General features: G+C 41.3%; 1 protein-coding gene and 1 non-coding gene across 7 annotated transcripts in view; both read left to right on the top strand.

Moving 5' to 3' along the window:
- The window catches only part of RALYL (RALY RNA binding protein like), a 670,673-nt gene that overhangs the window by 174,628 nt on the left and 480,278 nt on the right, over positions 1–15,767 (top strand). The gene's annotated exons all lie outside the window — the stretch shown is intronic.
- On the top strand, positions 6,237–6,374 carry LOC119927727. Its single transcript, XR_005450703.1, has one exon. It is a non-coding gene; the product is annotated as a small nucleolar RNA SNORA7 (small nucleolar RNA).

Below are 15,767 nucleotides of genomic sequence, written 5' to 3'. Positions count from 1 at the left end.
TCCCCATCCCCCTCGCCCTACCTCCTTCCCCTCCCCACAGCACCTGTGTATATATTTGTACAGATTTATTACTCTATTTATTACTTGTACATGTTTATGATTTATTTTGTTAATGATGTGCATATAGCTTTAATTCTATTTGTTCTGACGATTTTAACACCTGTCTACATGTTTTGTTTTGTTGTCTGTCTCCCCCTTCTAGACTGTGAGCCCATTGTTGGGCAGGGACCGTCTCTATATGTTACCGACTTGTACTTCCCAAGCACACAGAAAGCGCTCAATAAATGCAATTGAATGAATGAATGAGTGAGTTCAGTTCATTCCCCATTATTCTAATCCTGCCAGCTGATCAAGCTATCTGGGACTAACTCCAAACCAATCTGAACACCCGGAGATGACTAACCAAGCAGTAATACTTCCAGTTGTATATCTGTGGTCATTTCAGAGTTACCTGAAAAGCATTCCCCATGGAATTTAACATTATTTTTGGCTGCTACATTTTTGTGTTATAATAAAAATAGCTCAAAAAATAAATAGTGGATTGTGCATCTTGTCAGATAACACGAGTTGAAAAAACAAAGTCTTCCCTTTAATTGAAGGAGGCAGTGATGTTTTCCTATAATGGGAAGGTAGTATAATGTGGTCTTAAATGATCTAAATCACAACCCAGTTCAAATCAAAGCTTTAAGCAACAATAATGTTACTTTGATGTTTACCAGGAAAGGTGGCCACTTAACACATCAACCTAGAATTGGATGATACATTATGTGAGGTAGTGAATTAAACAGCTTCCTCATTTTTAGGCGGTACCTGTGTATCTCTGGTAGTACTTTTAAAAAATGCTAATATGAGGGACATTACATCAAATGTTTTACTGTGATATTCATTCTTTAATTTGTTTTTGTTCTCGATATGGTGGCCTTCTAAATGTGCAAATAAGATGGTTCTACTGATAACTATTTGATTAGCGCAGCTTGTAAGGAGACAGTACTATTAAATTGCCCCCCAGCATGCTGTCTTAATACAAATCCTATATCAGTCACCAAATGAATAACTTCCAGGTGATGGCTTGACTTATCAAAATGAGAAGACTTATCAGTGCACCTCTGAACTTCGCTAGTTTTGATATATAGTTACTGCACCTGGTATTCCAGACTGAGACATAGGAAGCAGGTGCTCATGTAACACTAGACTGGAGTTTACTGCATTTACTTAATTTTCATATTTCTGTTTTAATTGAACTGCAGCTTACCATAGAAATTTTAGGGAACGGTTATCCTTTAGAGTTTTAGGAAGAATGAGAAACATTTGTGTGGAAGTACTTCATCGGCTATTACATTTCTGAAAAAAGCCCTTTTTGATAATAGTTCATGTGATTTTCCTAGCAATATCAATCAGGGAAAAGAGAAAATCTGAACTGTGTGTTAAGACTTCTGTTCACTAGGACTGTTTGGTGTTACAGAGACTGATATCCCTTTTTATAAGGTTAAGAAAAAAGCCATAATAGCTTCTAGACCATTATTTTTGAAACTCTAGACTTCATTAAAACCCTCTTCAGCCTTTTTCACTCCCAGCTTTTTTGCCGCTTATGAATTATTCAAGGAAGATTTCACTTGAGGTAAATAGTTTGATTTGAAGGTTTTTGTATCTGGATTTAGATGCAACAAGAAGTGTTAAATGCTCGGAATTTTAAGTGAACAGAATTGCAGAGATTCGGCTATTAAGATGGAAGACATTTGCTGAGAGTGCTCTGGGGCTGCCATAGAGATCTCAGCTCGTGCTATTTGTCATTCTGAAGTAGGTAGGCATGATGATGCCTGGAGTATAAATCAGCCGTTACATGGTGTCGAGTCCTGAAGCACTTTGAACATTCTAATCCGCTTCTGAATTAGCCAAACATTTTTGGGTCTGCAAGCTTTAAAGTTTCACTTTTTAATTTAACCCTGACCATGTAATATTAATCTTTTTATTTATTTTTCAAGTTTATGCACCTCATATCCCAATACAGTTCTAAGTGCTGTTTTCAGAGAGAGGGCAAGAGAAAGAGAAAGAGGGAGAAAGAGACAAAGAGGGAGGGAGAGAGACAGAGACAGAGAGGAGGTTAGCTGAGAGCTTTCATCGTAAATCATTTGTGGGAATTTGCCTTTCCTATTGGGATTCAGAGAACTTTGACTTTTTCAACCACCGTCCTCCCTCCTTCTCCACAGTTCTATTCAGTGTTTTCCCTCTATCCTGAACGTATGAATTTGTTTACCCCCTCACGCATATCTATCTGTTCAATTTACTTATTTTGATCATTGTAGTTTTAAATCATTTTATGTTTGTCTCCCTGTAAGACTGTAAGGTCCTTGTGGGCAGGGAGCATAGCATCTCATTATTTTGTTCTTCCCAAACAGTACAGTACTATTCATTCATTCATTATCATATTTATTAAGTGCTTACTGTGTGCAGTGCACTATCCTAAGTGCTTGGGAGAGTATAAAATAACAAAAAACAGACACATTCCCTGCCCACGTTGAGCTTACAGTCTAGAGTGCCTAGTACTTGCCCCAAATGGTTACTCAATAGGTGCTAATATGACTACCACTACTACTAGTATTGCTATGGCTACTACTATGATCTTCTCATAACTGGGGCCACATTTGGATGGACTTTTTGCATGTCTTGAGGGCACCTCAGAACAATCCATTTAGAGGGCTTTAGTGCACATTGTCCTCGCCATTGAAATTTGAGCCGACAGGCAGAGTAGACAGAGTGCCATATTCATACCATATTTGAATAGATTATGGTTGTGTGATACTGCACAACTGGTCCTTTGTGAAGAAATAGTGGGCTCAGCAAACTGTTAAGGAAATCATGTCACTGCCTTTGGTTTCTATTCAGGCCCCACTGGGTTGATTATGCCTGCGAAATCGAAACTGTATATTAGTACACATGGCTAAAAGAGAACGTGGGACACCCCATTAAAGTCATGAAAATAAAATTATTCTGTTCTTATCTCTGTTCTATCGAAGCCCTTCCTGTATTCCCTTGGGTAAGAGAATTCCCAAATACAGTACTGAAATTTGCTTATAATAATAAACTACCTCCCAAAGGTACAGTTCAGGAGAAGGATATGTCTCAGCCTAAGGGTTATCATCCTAAAAACTTTGGGATCATATCTTATCAGGTCATCCCCTCCCTGGCTCTAGGGAGGCCTAACCCAAGGCAGAAAGATCCCTGGTTTATTAATAAAGTGTGTCTATGGAAGGAGATTCCACATCCCACCTCAATAATGCCACCTTGCAATCTTTTCTTGCTTCCCTCTAGGGATTTCCCAACTCTAACCTAATTAATTCATTCCTCATTCATTCACTCAGTCGTAGTTATTGAGCGCTATGTGCAAAGCACTGTACTAAGCACTTTAGAGAGTATAATATAACAATAAACAGACACATTCCTAAATCTAAACCTTCCTGCCTGCAATTCCAAGCCATTTCGCCTTGATCTGTCATCAATGCAGAAAAGCTGCTCCCTATATGAGCCTTGTGTGGGACAGGGGCTGTATTTGTTCCAGTTATTCATTTCAGTGTCTGTCTTCCGCCCTACATTTTAAGCTCCTTGACAGCAAGAATCATGTCTGCACACTCTAGCATACTCTTTCAAGTGCTTTGTACAGTAGTATGGGCAGAGTAAGTGCTCAGTAAATATTTTGATTAATTGATTGATTTATCCCAGCCTCTGCACAGTGCCTAGCACGTAGCAAGCATTTAGTAAATACCACAACTGACTCCTGATCTCTTTTTCTTTCCTTGAAAACTTTCCTTGAAACTTGGAAAGCGATCCCTCCCACCTCCCCAGTTCTGCCACTTCTGGCCCTTCTTCCAGCCTTCTCCTTTCCCCATTAGTTTGGTTTTAAAGAATATCATGTTATCAATCAATCAATCAATCATATTTATTGATTGCTTACTCAGTAAAGAGCACTGTACTAAGCACTTTGGAAAGTACAATATAACAGACACATTCCCTGCCCACAATGTGATCACCCCATCATTCTCTACATCTGGTTTAATTTCAGAACCCCAAATTATTGAACTAGATTATCCAATAGTAGAATATAGTGGGGTGTTTGCAGTGGTGTCAGCTAGCTACCACTCTGGTGATGCGTTTTTGCTGTATCAACACTGAAGACCAGCCCTGTTCTTCTTAGTTTGTCTTTAGCTTGTGTCTTCCATAGTCACTGTATTTGCCAGCTTGCCTTGGCCACTTCTGAAAATCAAGTAATTTGAAATCTGAACTGTTCTTGAGGGAATTAGCCAATGCCCAAATCCTGATGTAGTCAGGAAATGGATTTTTATGAAAAGATAACCATTTCTTCTATTGCTCTCTCTAGCTCCTGTTGTATTCACCCAAGTGCTTAGTACCACTGATTGATTGATTGACTTTACGATCAGATGAAGCATTATAAGTGCAAAATAAAATGTCAGCTCAGTTGCTGTAGTGTAATGAAGTGATATTATTATTATTCAAATGACAAGACAAGGTCACGCACAATGAAATTCTGGAACCTAGTCTCCTGGCTAGGCTGGTTGGTACATGTGAGGAGAATGAGCAACAGGAAGCCCAAAGAGCTGCTGTATGGACAGCTGAAATCAGAAAAATGAAAGCAAAGAGGGCAGAGGAAGCATTTTAAGAACAGAGTAGAACAAAGCCCAAAACAAAGCTGCATCCCACAGAAAGAAAACATTTAAGAAGAGTAAGCCCACCATGGGGAGCTTACAAGAGTAGCAACAGCATTGGAAATGTATGGTAATAGTTAAAGATGTGACCTCACCCCCTAGCCTATAGTAGTTTACAGTCTAATGGGGGAAACATGTAGATGCAAATCACAGTTTAAAAGGAGTAAGAGAATGAAAAAAGAGATATAATTGATAAAAACATTCCTCCACAAAAGGAAACAATTCAAGAAAGTTAGAACCAAGAAAAATAAATAAACAGATATACACAAAAGTGCTAAATTGGCTGAAGGGGATTAGCCCCATCCCCTTCATTGGTTGGACCAGGGCTACTGAGAGAAGCAACGTGGCCTAGTGGATAGAGCACAGGCCTGGGAGTCAGAAGGCCTGGGTTCTAATCCTGGCTCCACCTCTGCTATGTGATCTTGGGCTAGTACCTTGTTGGTTCAATCTCTCATCCGTCTGGATTACTGCATCAGCCTTCTGTCTGATCTCCCATCCTCCTCTCTCTCTCCACTTCAGTCTATACTTCACTCTGCTGCCCGGATTATCTTTGTACAGAAACGCTCTGGGCATGTCACTCCCCTTCTCGAAAATCTCCAGTGGTTGCCTGTCAACCTACGAATCAAGCAAAAACTCCTCATGCTCGGCTTCAAGGCTCTCCATCACATCACCCCCTCCTACCTCACCTCCCTTCTCTTCTCCTACATCCCAGTCCGCACCTTCCGCTCCTCTTCCGCTAACTTCCTCACTGTGCCTCGTTCTCGCCCGTCCTGCCATCGACCCCAGGCCCACGTCCTTCCCCTGGCCTGGAATGCCCTCCCTCCACATATCCACCAAGCTAGCTCTGTTCCTCCCTTCAAAGCCCTACTGAGAGTTCATCTCCTCCAGGAGGCCTTCCCAGACTGAGTCCCCTTTTTCCTCTCCTCCTCTCCATCCCCCCCCACCCTACCTCCTTCCCCTCCCCACAGCACTTGTATATGTTTGTACAGATTTATTAATCTATTTATTTTACTTGTACATATTTACTATTCTATTTATTTTGTTAATGGTGTGCATACAGCTATAATTCTATTTGTTCTGATGGTTTTGACACCTGTCTACATGTTTTATTTTGTTGTCTGTCTCCCCTTTCTAGGCCATGAGCCCGTTGTTGGGTAGGGACCATCTCTATATGTTACCGACTTGTACTTCCCAAGCGCTTAGTACAGTGCTCTGCACACAGTAAGCGCTTAATAAATATGATTGAATGAATGAATGAACTTAACCTCTCTGAGCCTTTTACCTCATCTGTAAAATGGGGATTAAGAGTGTGAGCCCCATGTGGGACAGGAACTGTGTCCAACCTACTTTCCTTGTACCTACACCAGTGCTTAGTACGTTGCCTGATACATAGTAAGTGCTTAACAAATACCACAATTATTATTAAGTGTGCGCTTAGACAAGGGAAAATATGTTTAACAGCCAGTGCACCCAGTTGTCAGGGAATAATAATAACAATACTGGTATTTGTTAAGCACTTACCTCTCGGAGTCACACCTAGAGAGTTTCCAGTACTCTACCAGTCTCGACTATGGGAGGGAGAGTCATGCAGAGGCAAACCCATTCCATTCCTAGCTTGGGCAGTGGCTAGCGAGTGGAAGGCAGTCTGCTACAAGTCAAAACTGCCCTGTGCCGGGCAGCAGCTGCATGGGAAAGAGTTGAGGGCAGAGACCCAAGTTTACTACTGCGCAGAAGGAGGCAATGGTAAACCGCTTCCACATTTTTACCAAGAAAACTCTATAGATACACTACTAGAATGATTGCAGATGGAGGTGGGGCGTTCTGGGAGAGATGTGTCCATGGCGTCACTGTGGGTCGGACACGACTCAACGGCAAAGGACAACAAGGCACTTACTATGTGCCAGGCACTGTGCAAAACACTGGGGCAAATGCAAGATGAACAGATTGGACAAAGTCCTTCTCTAACATGGGGCTCACAATCTACTCTACTATTTACCCTATCTCTGATCTGTTTTAATGTCTGTCTCCCTCTGTAGACTGTAAGCTTCTTTTGGGCAGGGACCATGTCTACTGACTCTGTCGTAATGTACTTTCCCAAGTGCTTAGTACAGTGCTCTGCACACAGTAAGTGCTCAACAAATATCATTGATTGACTGATCAGTGAACACCGGAGAAAATGAGATCCATCCCGTGGTTGATTCAATATGCTAAACGGGATTCTGGACTTCTAGGTATAGGCGTGCTCTAATTGCTAACATTCAGTGAAGCAGAGGAGGTGGACAAATGATTAAGATCTTCATTAAGATCTTCATCCTCTGAAAATTAGTATGATCATCTCATAAGCACCTTTAAAACAATTGTGAAATGTTAGAGGTGGACATTTTTTTCACCTTTGGAACCATTGCATCTGATTTTTCTCTAAAGCCCTCAATTAATTTGTCCCTCGTTAATTGAGTGCAAAACTATTTTAATCATATCTCCAAATATAATCCGCTTTTAATAGGATTCTTATCTGTTGTGACTTCCAAATTCATAATGTGATAAAAACCTTTATAAATAAAACGTTGGGTCTCGAAGGAAATGCTCGTAGGTGTGGATTCTTAGCGAGCTCATGGCTGAGGACTTGGATTTGGTTTTTGATGCCTAGCAGATGCTTACTGGATATTGGAAGCTGTGTGTATGGCTCCAGCACTGTCCTTTTTTCCCCAGGACCAACCCACCATCTCAGAGTAGCCAGCCAGTTTGTTGTGGTATTTGGTAAGCACTTATTGTGTGTCAAGGACTGTTCTGTGCTATAGAGTAGTTACAATTTAATCCTATGCACCAGAGCAGTTACAATTTAATCCCAATCCTACATGGGGCTCAATCTAAGTAACAATAATAATGATAATAATAATGGTATTTATTTACTGGTTACTAGAAGCCAAGCTCTATCCTAAGCATTAGGATAATAATTATTATTTTGGTAATTGTTAAGTGCATACTATGTGCAAAGCACTGTTGTAAACACTGGGGAGGATACAAGGTGATCAGGTTGTCCGATGTGGGGCTCACAATCTTAATCCCTATTTTACAGATGAGGTAATTTAGGCACAGAGAAGTTAAGTGACTTGCCCCAAATCACATCTGACAAGCGGTGGAGCTGGGATTTGAACCCATGACCTCTGACTCCCAAGCCCCTGCTCTTCACACTGAGCCATGCTGCTTCTCTAAATAGATACAAAAGATACATTAAAGATAAAAGATTAAAGATAGGATAAATACAAAAGAATCAGATCTCACATGGGGCTCAAGTCTAACTAGGAGGGAGAACAGATATTGAATCCCCATTCTGCAGATGAGGAAACTGAGGCACAGAGAAGGTTAGTGACTTGCTCAAGGTCACATAGCAGATAAGTGGCAGACTGGGATTAGAACCCAGGTCCTCTGACTCCCAGGCCTGAGCTGTTTTTATTAGGCCATGCTGCTCCAGTGGTTTAGGAGGCTTCCCAATTCCCACCTGGGCAAACAGTCTGTGGACTTTTACCTCAAGGACATAACTGAATTCAGCCTCCACCCTTTGAAGTCTGTTAACAGGAATCAGTAGCACATTTTCTGGGGGTGACTAGTGTCTTCTAAAAGTAGGAGGAAGAAGAGAAGAAGAAGGAAGTAGAGGAGGAGAAGGACAAGGAGGAAAAGGAAGAATAAAAAACTTATTGACCATGAGCCTGATGAAGTACAGAGACCTGAATATGTGAATATCCAACCTGAATATCTTGTGTTTACCCCAATGCTTAGTATTGTGCTTGGCAGAGACTAAGCTCTGAAGAAATATCATTCAATCCTTCAGTCCATGGAGTTTATTGAGCTCTTACTATGTGCAGAATACTGTACTAAGCACTTGTATAATAACTCCACCATTATCATAATATAGCAGCTTCTGGTCAAATGCACTCTACTGAGTGCATGGGAAGTACCAAACAAACAAGTTCCACATTCCCTGCCACACAAAGCATACACTGTAATGGTGGAGACAGACCCAGAAGCATTTATGGTGCCATCAAATTGAGTAATTCTGTGTACAATGGAAAAAAGAGCATATATCTATGTTGTAGAGATGGCTGATGGGTTTACTTGACTTGGAGTGATGGGAATTAATCAGGGAAGGCCTGTTGAATGAGCTGGGCTTTCAGGAGGGCTTTGAGGCAGGAGAATTGAGAACCAGGTAGCATGAGAAGGTTAGTTGGGGAGGTGCAAAGAGCATGGTTTGGGTAATAATGGTCAAAGAGAGCTAGTTGGTAAAGTGGGGTGAGTTGATTGAAAGCCTTGAAACTGTGTGTGTGTGTGTGTGTGTGTGTGTGTGTGCGCGCCTGTAAATAAATTATGTGCTGTGGGGAAGGGTGGGAGGATGAATGAAGGAGCAAGTACGAGCAGTGCAAAAGGGAGAAGAAGAAGAGGAGAGGAGGGCTCAGTCAGGGAAGATTTCCTAGAGGAAATGTGTCTTCAACCCATCAACTGGGTGAGAGGTAGGATTGATTGAGTTGACATAGCACTGGCTTTTCCGTGTATGGTTCCAGGTGTTCCCAAGTAGCTGGGACACAGTTTCCCTACTTTCGGTGGCAAAAAATTGCCAGGTTACTCAAGTGTCTCTTTTTTAGTCTCAAGGTTCTCAGTGTGTTAAAAGAGAGGGGTGCAGAGCCAGCTCTATGGCCGAGGCAAACTAGGCATTTCAGTAGACATTGCTCTTTTTCTCTAAAAGACTAATTTTCACCTTGTGCTTCCCAGCTTCTTGCGTCCCTTCCTTTTGCAAAAAGTATCTTGAGCCAGCCTTGGAAGCTGAAAAAAATCCTTGAGGTGTTCATGACTGTGGAGGAAATGCGGGTTGCAGATGAAGCAGTGCACCCTAGTGGATAGAGCACAGGCCTGGGAGTCAGAAGGACCTGGGTTCTAATCCCAGCTCTGCCACTTGTCTGTTGTGTGACCTAGGTCAAGTCACTTAACTTCTCTGTACTCAGTTACTTCATCTGTAAAATGAGGATTATGACTGTGAGCCCCATGTGGGACAATGAACTGTGTCCAACCTGATTAGCTTATATGTACCCCAGCGCTTAGTACAGTGCCTAGCAGACAGTAACAAAGTAACTTGATAAATGCCATTTTAAAAAAATGTGGAGTGAAGATGCAGACCTTAGAGAGGGTGAGCAGCTCCTGGGTATGTCTCCTTTGGCCGTTGTAGCACCATCCTGAATAGAGTCTTTGCCAACGCAGAGACATCCACCTTCAATTCGAAAGTGTGAGACATTGGAGTCCCTCAAGCTGAGTGCTCTTCTAGTGAGCACTGATTTAAACGGAACACTGATTGAGAAGCCTAGTAAAAAGTACAGGATTGGGACATCAGAAAACTGGGTTTTACTATTGACAATACCAGCTGGCTTCTGTGTGACAATGAACAAGTCACTTAACTTCTCTGGATCTCAGTTTCCTCATCTGCAAAATGGGGATTAAATATCTGTTCTCCCTTCCTCATAGACTGTGACTGCAGTGGGGGCCAGGGAGTGTGTTTTATATGATTGCATTGCATATATGTTGCCAACTTGTACTTCATCATCATCATCATCATCAATCGTATTTATTGAGCGCTTACTGTGTGCAGAGCACTGTACTAAGCGCTTGGGAAGTACAAATTGGCAACATACAGAGACAGTCCCTACCCAACAGTGGGCTCACAGTCTAAAACCCAAGTGCTTAGTACTGTGCTCTGCACACAGTAAGCGCTCAGTAAATACGGTTGAATGAATGAATCTACCCCAGTGCTTCGCATATAGTAAAGCCCTTAGCAAGTGCCACAATTACTATTACTATTATCATTAACATTTGTTGTGATTGAATTGTACATGCATTACCTGTGTTTATGTAACCACACACTACTAATCCCACTTCCATGCTGCATGGAAACACAGAATTTCTCGTGAAAGCATGCATGTCTCATTGGCTAGCAACATTTCAGGCTTTAGCCTCCCAGCTCCGGTCTTACCACTCCATTTCCCACCAGGCACCTTCATGATGGAGTGGTCATAGAGTACAGAGGGAAGTGGCATGAGGAGAGCAGAATAGAACAGCTAATACCCAAACTCTGTTTAATTGTGTTCTCTGAAGCACTTATTATAGTGCTCTGCACACAATAAGCACACAAGAAATACCACTACCTATTCATTGATTGCCTTGAAGCATTGTTTTGCACACATTTCTTCATTCTGCAACGCCGCCCCCGCCCCCCACTGATTTTCTGTTTCCTTCCACATCAAGGAAAAAGTCATTCTGAGGGCTTCAAAGTGTTCCCTCAACTTTCTTCATTATACATATCAGCCTTTTACCCACTACTCCTCAGCTCACTCTCTTTACTCTTCCCAAGCCCATCTCGGGAATCAATCAATCAATCAGTGAGCACTTACTATATGCAGAATACTGTACTAAGGCCTGGGAAAGCACAATACGACAGAATTAGCAGGCACATTCACTGCCCACAGTCTAGAGGGGGAGACAGACATTAATATGAATATACTGAACTGTACCTTTCTTTTGACTCTCCCACCTACATCCCCTTATTCACATCATTCCCAAAGCCTGGAATTCCTTACACCCCTTCCCCATATCCAAAGGATCGTGTCTCACCCCACCTTTAAAAAGCCCTCATATAATTGGGCAATTCAAAATTATGCCTTTTATGAAATGTGTTAAATGCTTGTTAATAATAAAAATAATAATAATGACATTTGTTAAGCACTTACTACGTGCAAAGCACTGTTCTAAGCACTGGGGAGGTTACAAGATGATCAGCTTGTCCCATTTGGGGTGCACAGTCCTAATCCCCATTTTACAGGTGAAGGAACTGAGGCACAGAAGTTAATTGAGTTGCCCAAAGTCACACAGCTGACAAGTGGCGGAGCTGGTATTTGAACGCATGACCTCTGACTCCCAAGCCCATGCTCTTTCCACTAAGCCACACTGCTTCTTGTTATGTGCTGGTGACTGTACTATTTGCTGGGGTAGATATAAGGTAATTAGGTTGGACCCAGTTCATGTCCCACATAAAGCACACAGTCTTAAACCCCAGGTGAGGTAACTGAGGCCCACAGAAGTTAAGTGACTTAGTACAGTGCTCTGCACACAGTAAGTGCTCAGTAAATACAATCGAATGAATGACTTGCCCAAGGTCATACAGTGGACAAATGCCAGAGCTGGGATTTTCCCATTTAATCATTCATTCATTCATTCATTCAATCGTATTTATTGAGCACTTACTGTGTGCAGAGCACTGTACTAAGAGATTGGGAATTACAAGTTGGCAACATATAGAGATGGTCCCTACCCAACAGCGGGCTCACAGTCTAGAAGGGGGAGACAAGGTGAACAGGTTGTCCCATGGGGGGCTCACAGTCTTCATCCCCATTTTACAGATGAGGTCACAGGCACAGAGAAGTGAAGTGACTTGCCCAAAGTCACACAGCTGATAAGCGGTGGAGCTGGGATTTGAACCCATGACCTCTGACTCCAAAGCCCGGGCTCTTTCCACTGAGCCACGCTGCTTCCACACTCCAGGACCATGAAACGATAGCATTGTATGACTATGGATGTTATGTTTGACGTGTGTACTGATCATTCCAATCAACACTGCATTATGTGGTTAAATTATGGTGAAGTTGAGAGTATTTCAGAGTGCAGAGTGTGTTTCAGAGTGTTTATTCCACCACAGTGCCAGGCCCTACCTCTGTCACTGCGTACAGTACTAACTCATCTGGAAATCAGTTAGAATTGGGCTCTGGGATTTTTTGATTAGACTCTGTTTTTGTGCAAGGATATTTTCCCAACAAAGGGACACTTACTTTGGCACCTTCAATGTACCAGCCAAGAACCTTAATATTTATTCTGAATTATGTCTCCTCTGGAAAATTTAACTCCAAACTTCAGTATTTGCAAGATCATTTTTAAGGTCTATTTTAAATTCTTCTGCTTATTCCTGATTTTTTTTTTAACTCCCAAATCAACACAGGCCGTGGAGAGGCAGAGAACCAGCCGCTAAATGAAGGCTGAGGATTTAGCCTATAAGTTTCCAAGGCACCCTGTCAGGGACATTGGGTATAATTTTCCCTCAACATGAGGTGACCTACTCTGGAGTCCCTGACAGGGAACTGCCCTTGGAACTGTTCTGCTCGAGTGTACTGCACAGCAAAAACAGAGGTGCTTTCATCTTCTGTGGTTTCAGGCCAGACAGTATCTCCTTCTGCAATTATTGTATTCAATGTTAATGAGGACAGTGGCTGTTGTTTTGTCTTTTTAATTTCAATAAAAATCACTTAATGGTTTGGTTGCAGTTTGGCAGTCAACTGCCATCACGCTCCAAAACCTTTTTCTAAGGTTTATGAAGGATTTTTTTTCATTTTAAAGCAACATGCATATTTGCTATCAATGGATCACACTCCAGCTTCCTCTTCCTTTTGCCCAGAAATGATCAGAACCACTCTTTAAAATAAGCTAGAGCATTTGACTTCTATTATAAAGATTCAGATTATATAAATGTAATAGGCAATTGTCTCACCATCCCTAAAGCTCAGGAAATCATTCTGCCATTTTATCTCCCTTGTCTGGAACATTATTATGAGCAAAATGAAGGTAACTCAATACTTTTTTCTTTGTTCTTTGCAGAAGCAGTGTGGCCTAGTGGAAAGAGCTCGGGCCTGGGAGTAAGAGGTCCTGGGTTCTAATCCCAGCTCTGGCACATGCCTGCTATGTGACTTTGGGCAAGTCACTTTAGTTCTCAGTGCCAGTTACCTCATCTGTAAAATGGGGATTAAGGCTGTGAGCCCCCTGTGGGACAGGGACTGTGTCCAACCTGATTATCCTGTATCTACCCCAGTACTTAAAACAGTGCTTGGCACTAGTAAGTGCTTAAAAAGTACCGTTATTATTATTTGCTCAGTCATATTATTACACGTCTGCTCAATATTTGAGCTAAAGGGAAGCAACATTACCTGTTAGAAAGACCATGGGCCTGAGTTTTAAAGGACCTGGCCTCTAAACCTGGTTCTACCACTTACCCTGCTGAGTGACCTTGTACAAGTCAACTTAATTGCTCTGTGTTTCAGTTCCCTGAGTTGCAAAATGGGGATTCAGTATCTATTGTCCCTCCTACTTAGACTGTGGGCCCCACTGGGGACCTGATTATCATGTATCTATTCTAGTGCTTAGTACAGTGCTTGGGACATAGTAAGCACTTAACAAATAATACTATTATTATTAGAGACATCAGAGGACTACACTGATAAGAAGGAAAGAATAAATAAAGAGAATACAGGTATTTTTTACTTGAAGTTCCAGTTTATGTTATACATTGAGAAAGAAAGTAAACTCAAGAATAAATCATGCTTTCGTGAAATATGATAGTTTTTATCAAAGTAAAGGATATTTCTAAGTTCAAATATATCCAATCTATAAAACTGTCTTCCTTTGGATTCAGAAAATAGTACCATATTAACCAATTAGAGAGTTTTATTTTGTTTAATCAGCATCCTCTTCCACAGAGGTAAAAAAAAAAAACATAAAAACTGTCCTCAAAGGGTTTACAATCTAATAAAGGAACTTCCAAATGCAGTATCCTTTACCATATAAAGAGGGCATCAAAAACTTTTACTATATGATATTTTGGTTTCCAAAGCTCTCTAAAAGACATTTATGAACTAGTTTTGAATCTTTATAAAGTTGATTCCATGCAAAGAAGCTTCTTCAGTATCCAGTATTTTTCCAATCCTACATTGGTATTTTACCAATTATACTAGGAAGCTAGCTCGGCTAGTCCATGAAAAAAGCCATCCATGAAAATCACAGTTCTATTGCTTTGGCTACCTGTCTTGAGAATATTGTCTGCTGTATGACCTTGGGCAAGTTACTTCACTTCTCTGGGCCTCAGTTTCCCTCACCTGTAATATGGGGATTGAGACTGTGAACCCCTCGTGGGACAAGGACTGTGTCCAACGTGATCTGCTTGTATCTACCCCAGCACTTAGTACAGTGCCTGGCACATAATTAAGCGCTTAACAAATACCAAAATTATTATTATTAATATTCCAGTACAAAAAATAAAAAATTAAGCATGACAGAAAAGAGAAAAAATTGGAATGAAAGTGTTAAACATGACATTTTCCTGAAGGGGTCACTAAAGGTGTTTCCGTCCAATTTTCTGGTAAGTTGGTTGACCTGAGCTAGAGCCCTGTGTCTTTTAGGTCTGGTTCGTAGTTGAACAGGGAGCCTTGTGAATTCCGCTTCCTCTTCTGGAGGCCTTTCCTTACAAGATCTCTATGATCATTTAACCAGCAATATTTATTGAGTGCTTCTGTGTGCAGAGCACTCTATTAAGCTCTTTGGAGAATATGGTATAACAGAGTTGGTAGACACATTCTGTAGACCAGCTTCTTGAGCAAATGGGTGAAATGTGGTGTCCAGTTATTAATTGGGGAGGACAAAGAATCCCAACGGTTAAGGTTCATTACATGTCAAAATAATGTCCGTTTTAAAGTTATTTTCAAGCCATTTTCTTCATGGAGAAACTGAGGGACAGTCTGTGGGGTTTTTTTCAAGTTTAGATATGGTAATGGCAGGACTGATTTTCTTTCTTCCTGGACCTGTGCTGTAATCTCACTTTTCTATTTAAACTTTTCATTAGCAGTGGTATTTAGTGAGCACTTACCACTGAGAAACATGCACCCCTGTGTAAAAATAAAAGTAAAAAAGGTCTTAGATAAAAACCATGTATGTTGATTAGGTATATTTCCTACTGATGGGGATGCTTTTGGTCTTTATAAAACTAGGGACCAAATTCTACCTGGATGCAGTTGGATTATCATTCAGGCCGGTTACATAAAGGATCCACTGGCCTTATGACATTCCTCCCTTGACCCAATAGAAGAGAGAAGTTTGTTCTGGGCAGATAATAATAATAGTAGTGATAATGATAATATTTGTTAGGCACTTACTATGTGCCAAGCACTGTGCTGGCAGTGTGGTAGATACAAGATA

This window comes from Tachyglossus aculeatus, chromosome 4 (genome assembly GCF_015852505.1).
Source record: "Tachyglossus aculeatus isolate mTacAcu1 chromosome 4, mTacAcu1.pri, whole genome shotgun sequence".
Taxonomy (NCBI): domain Eukaryota; kingdom Metazoa; phylum Chordata; class Mammalia; order Monotremata; family Tachyglossidae; genus Tachyglossus; species Tachyglossus aculeatus.
Note: the sequence above shows the minus strand (reverse complement) of the source record. Positions and strands in the feature narration are given on the sequence as shown.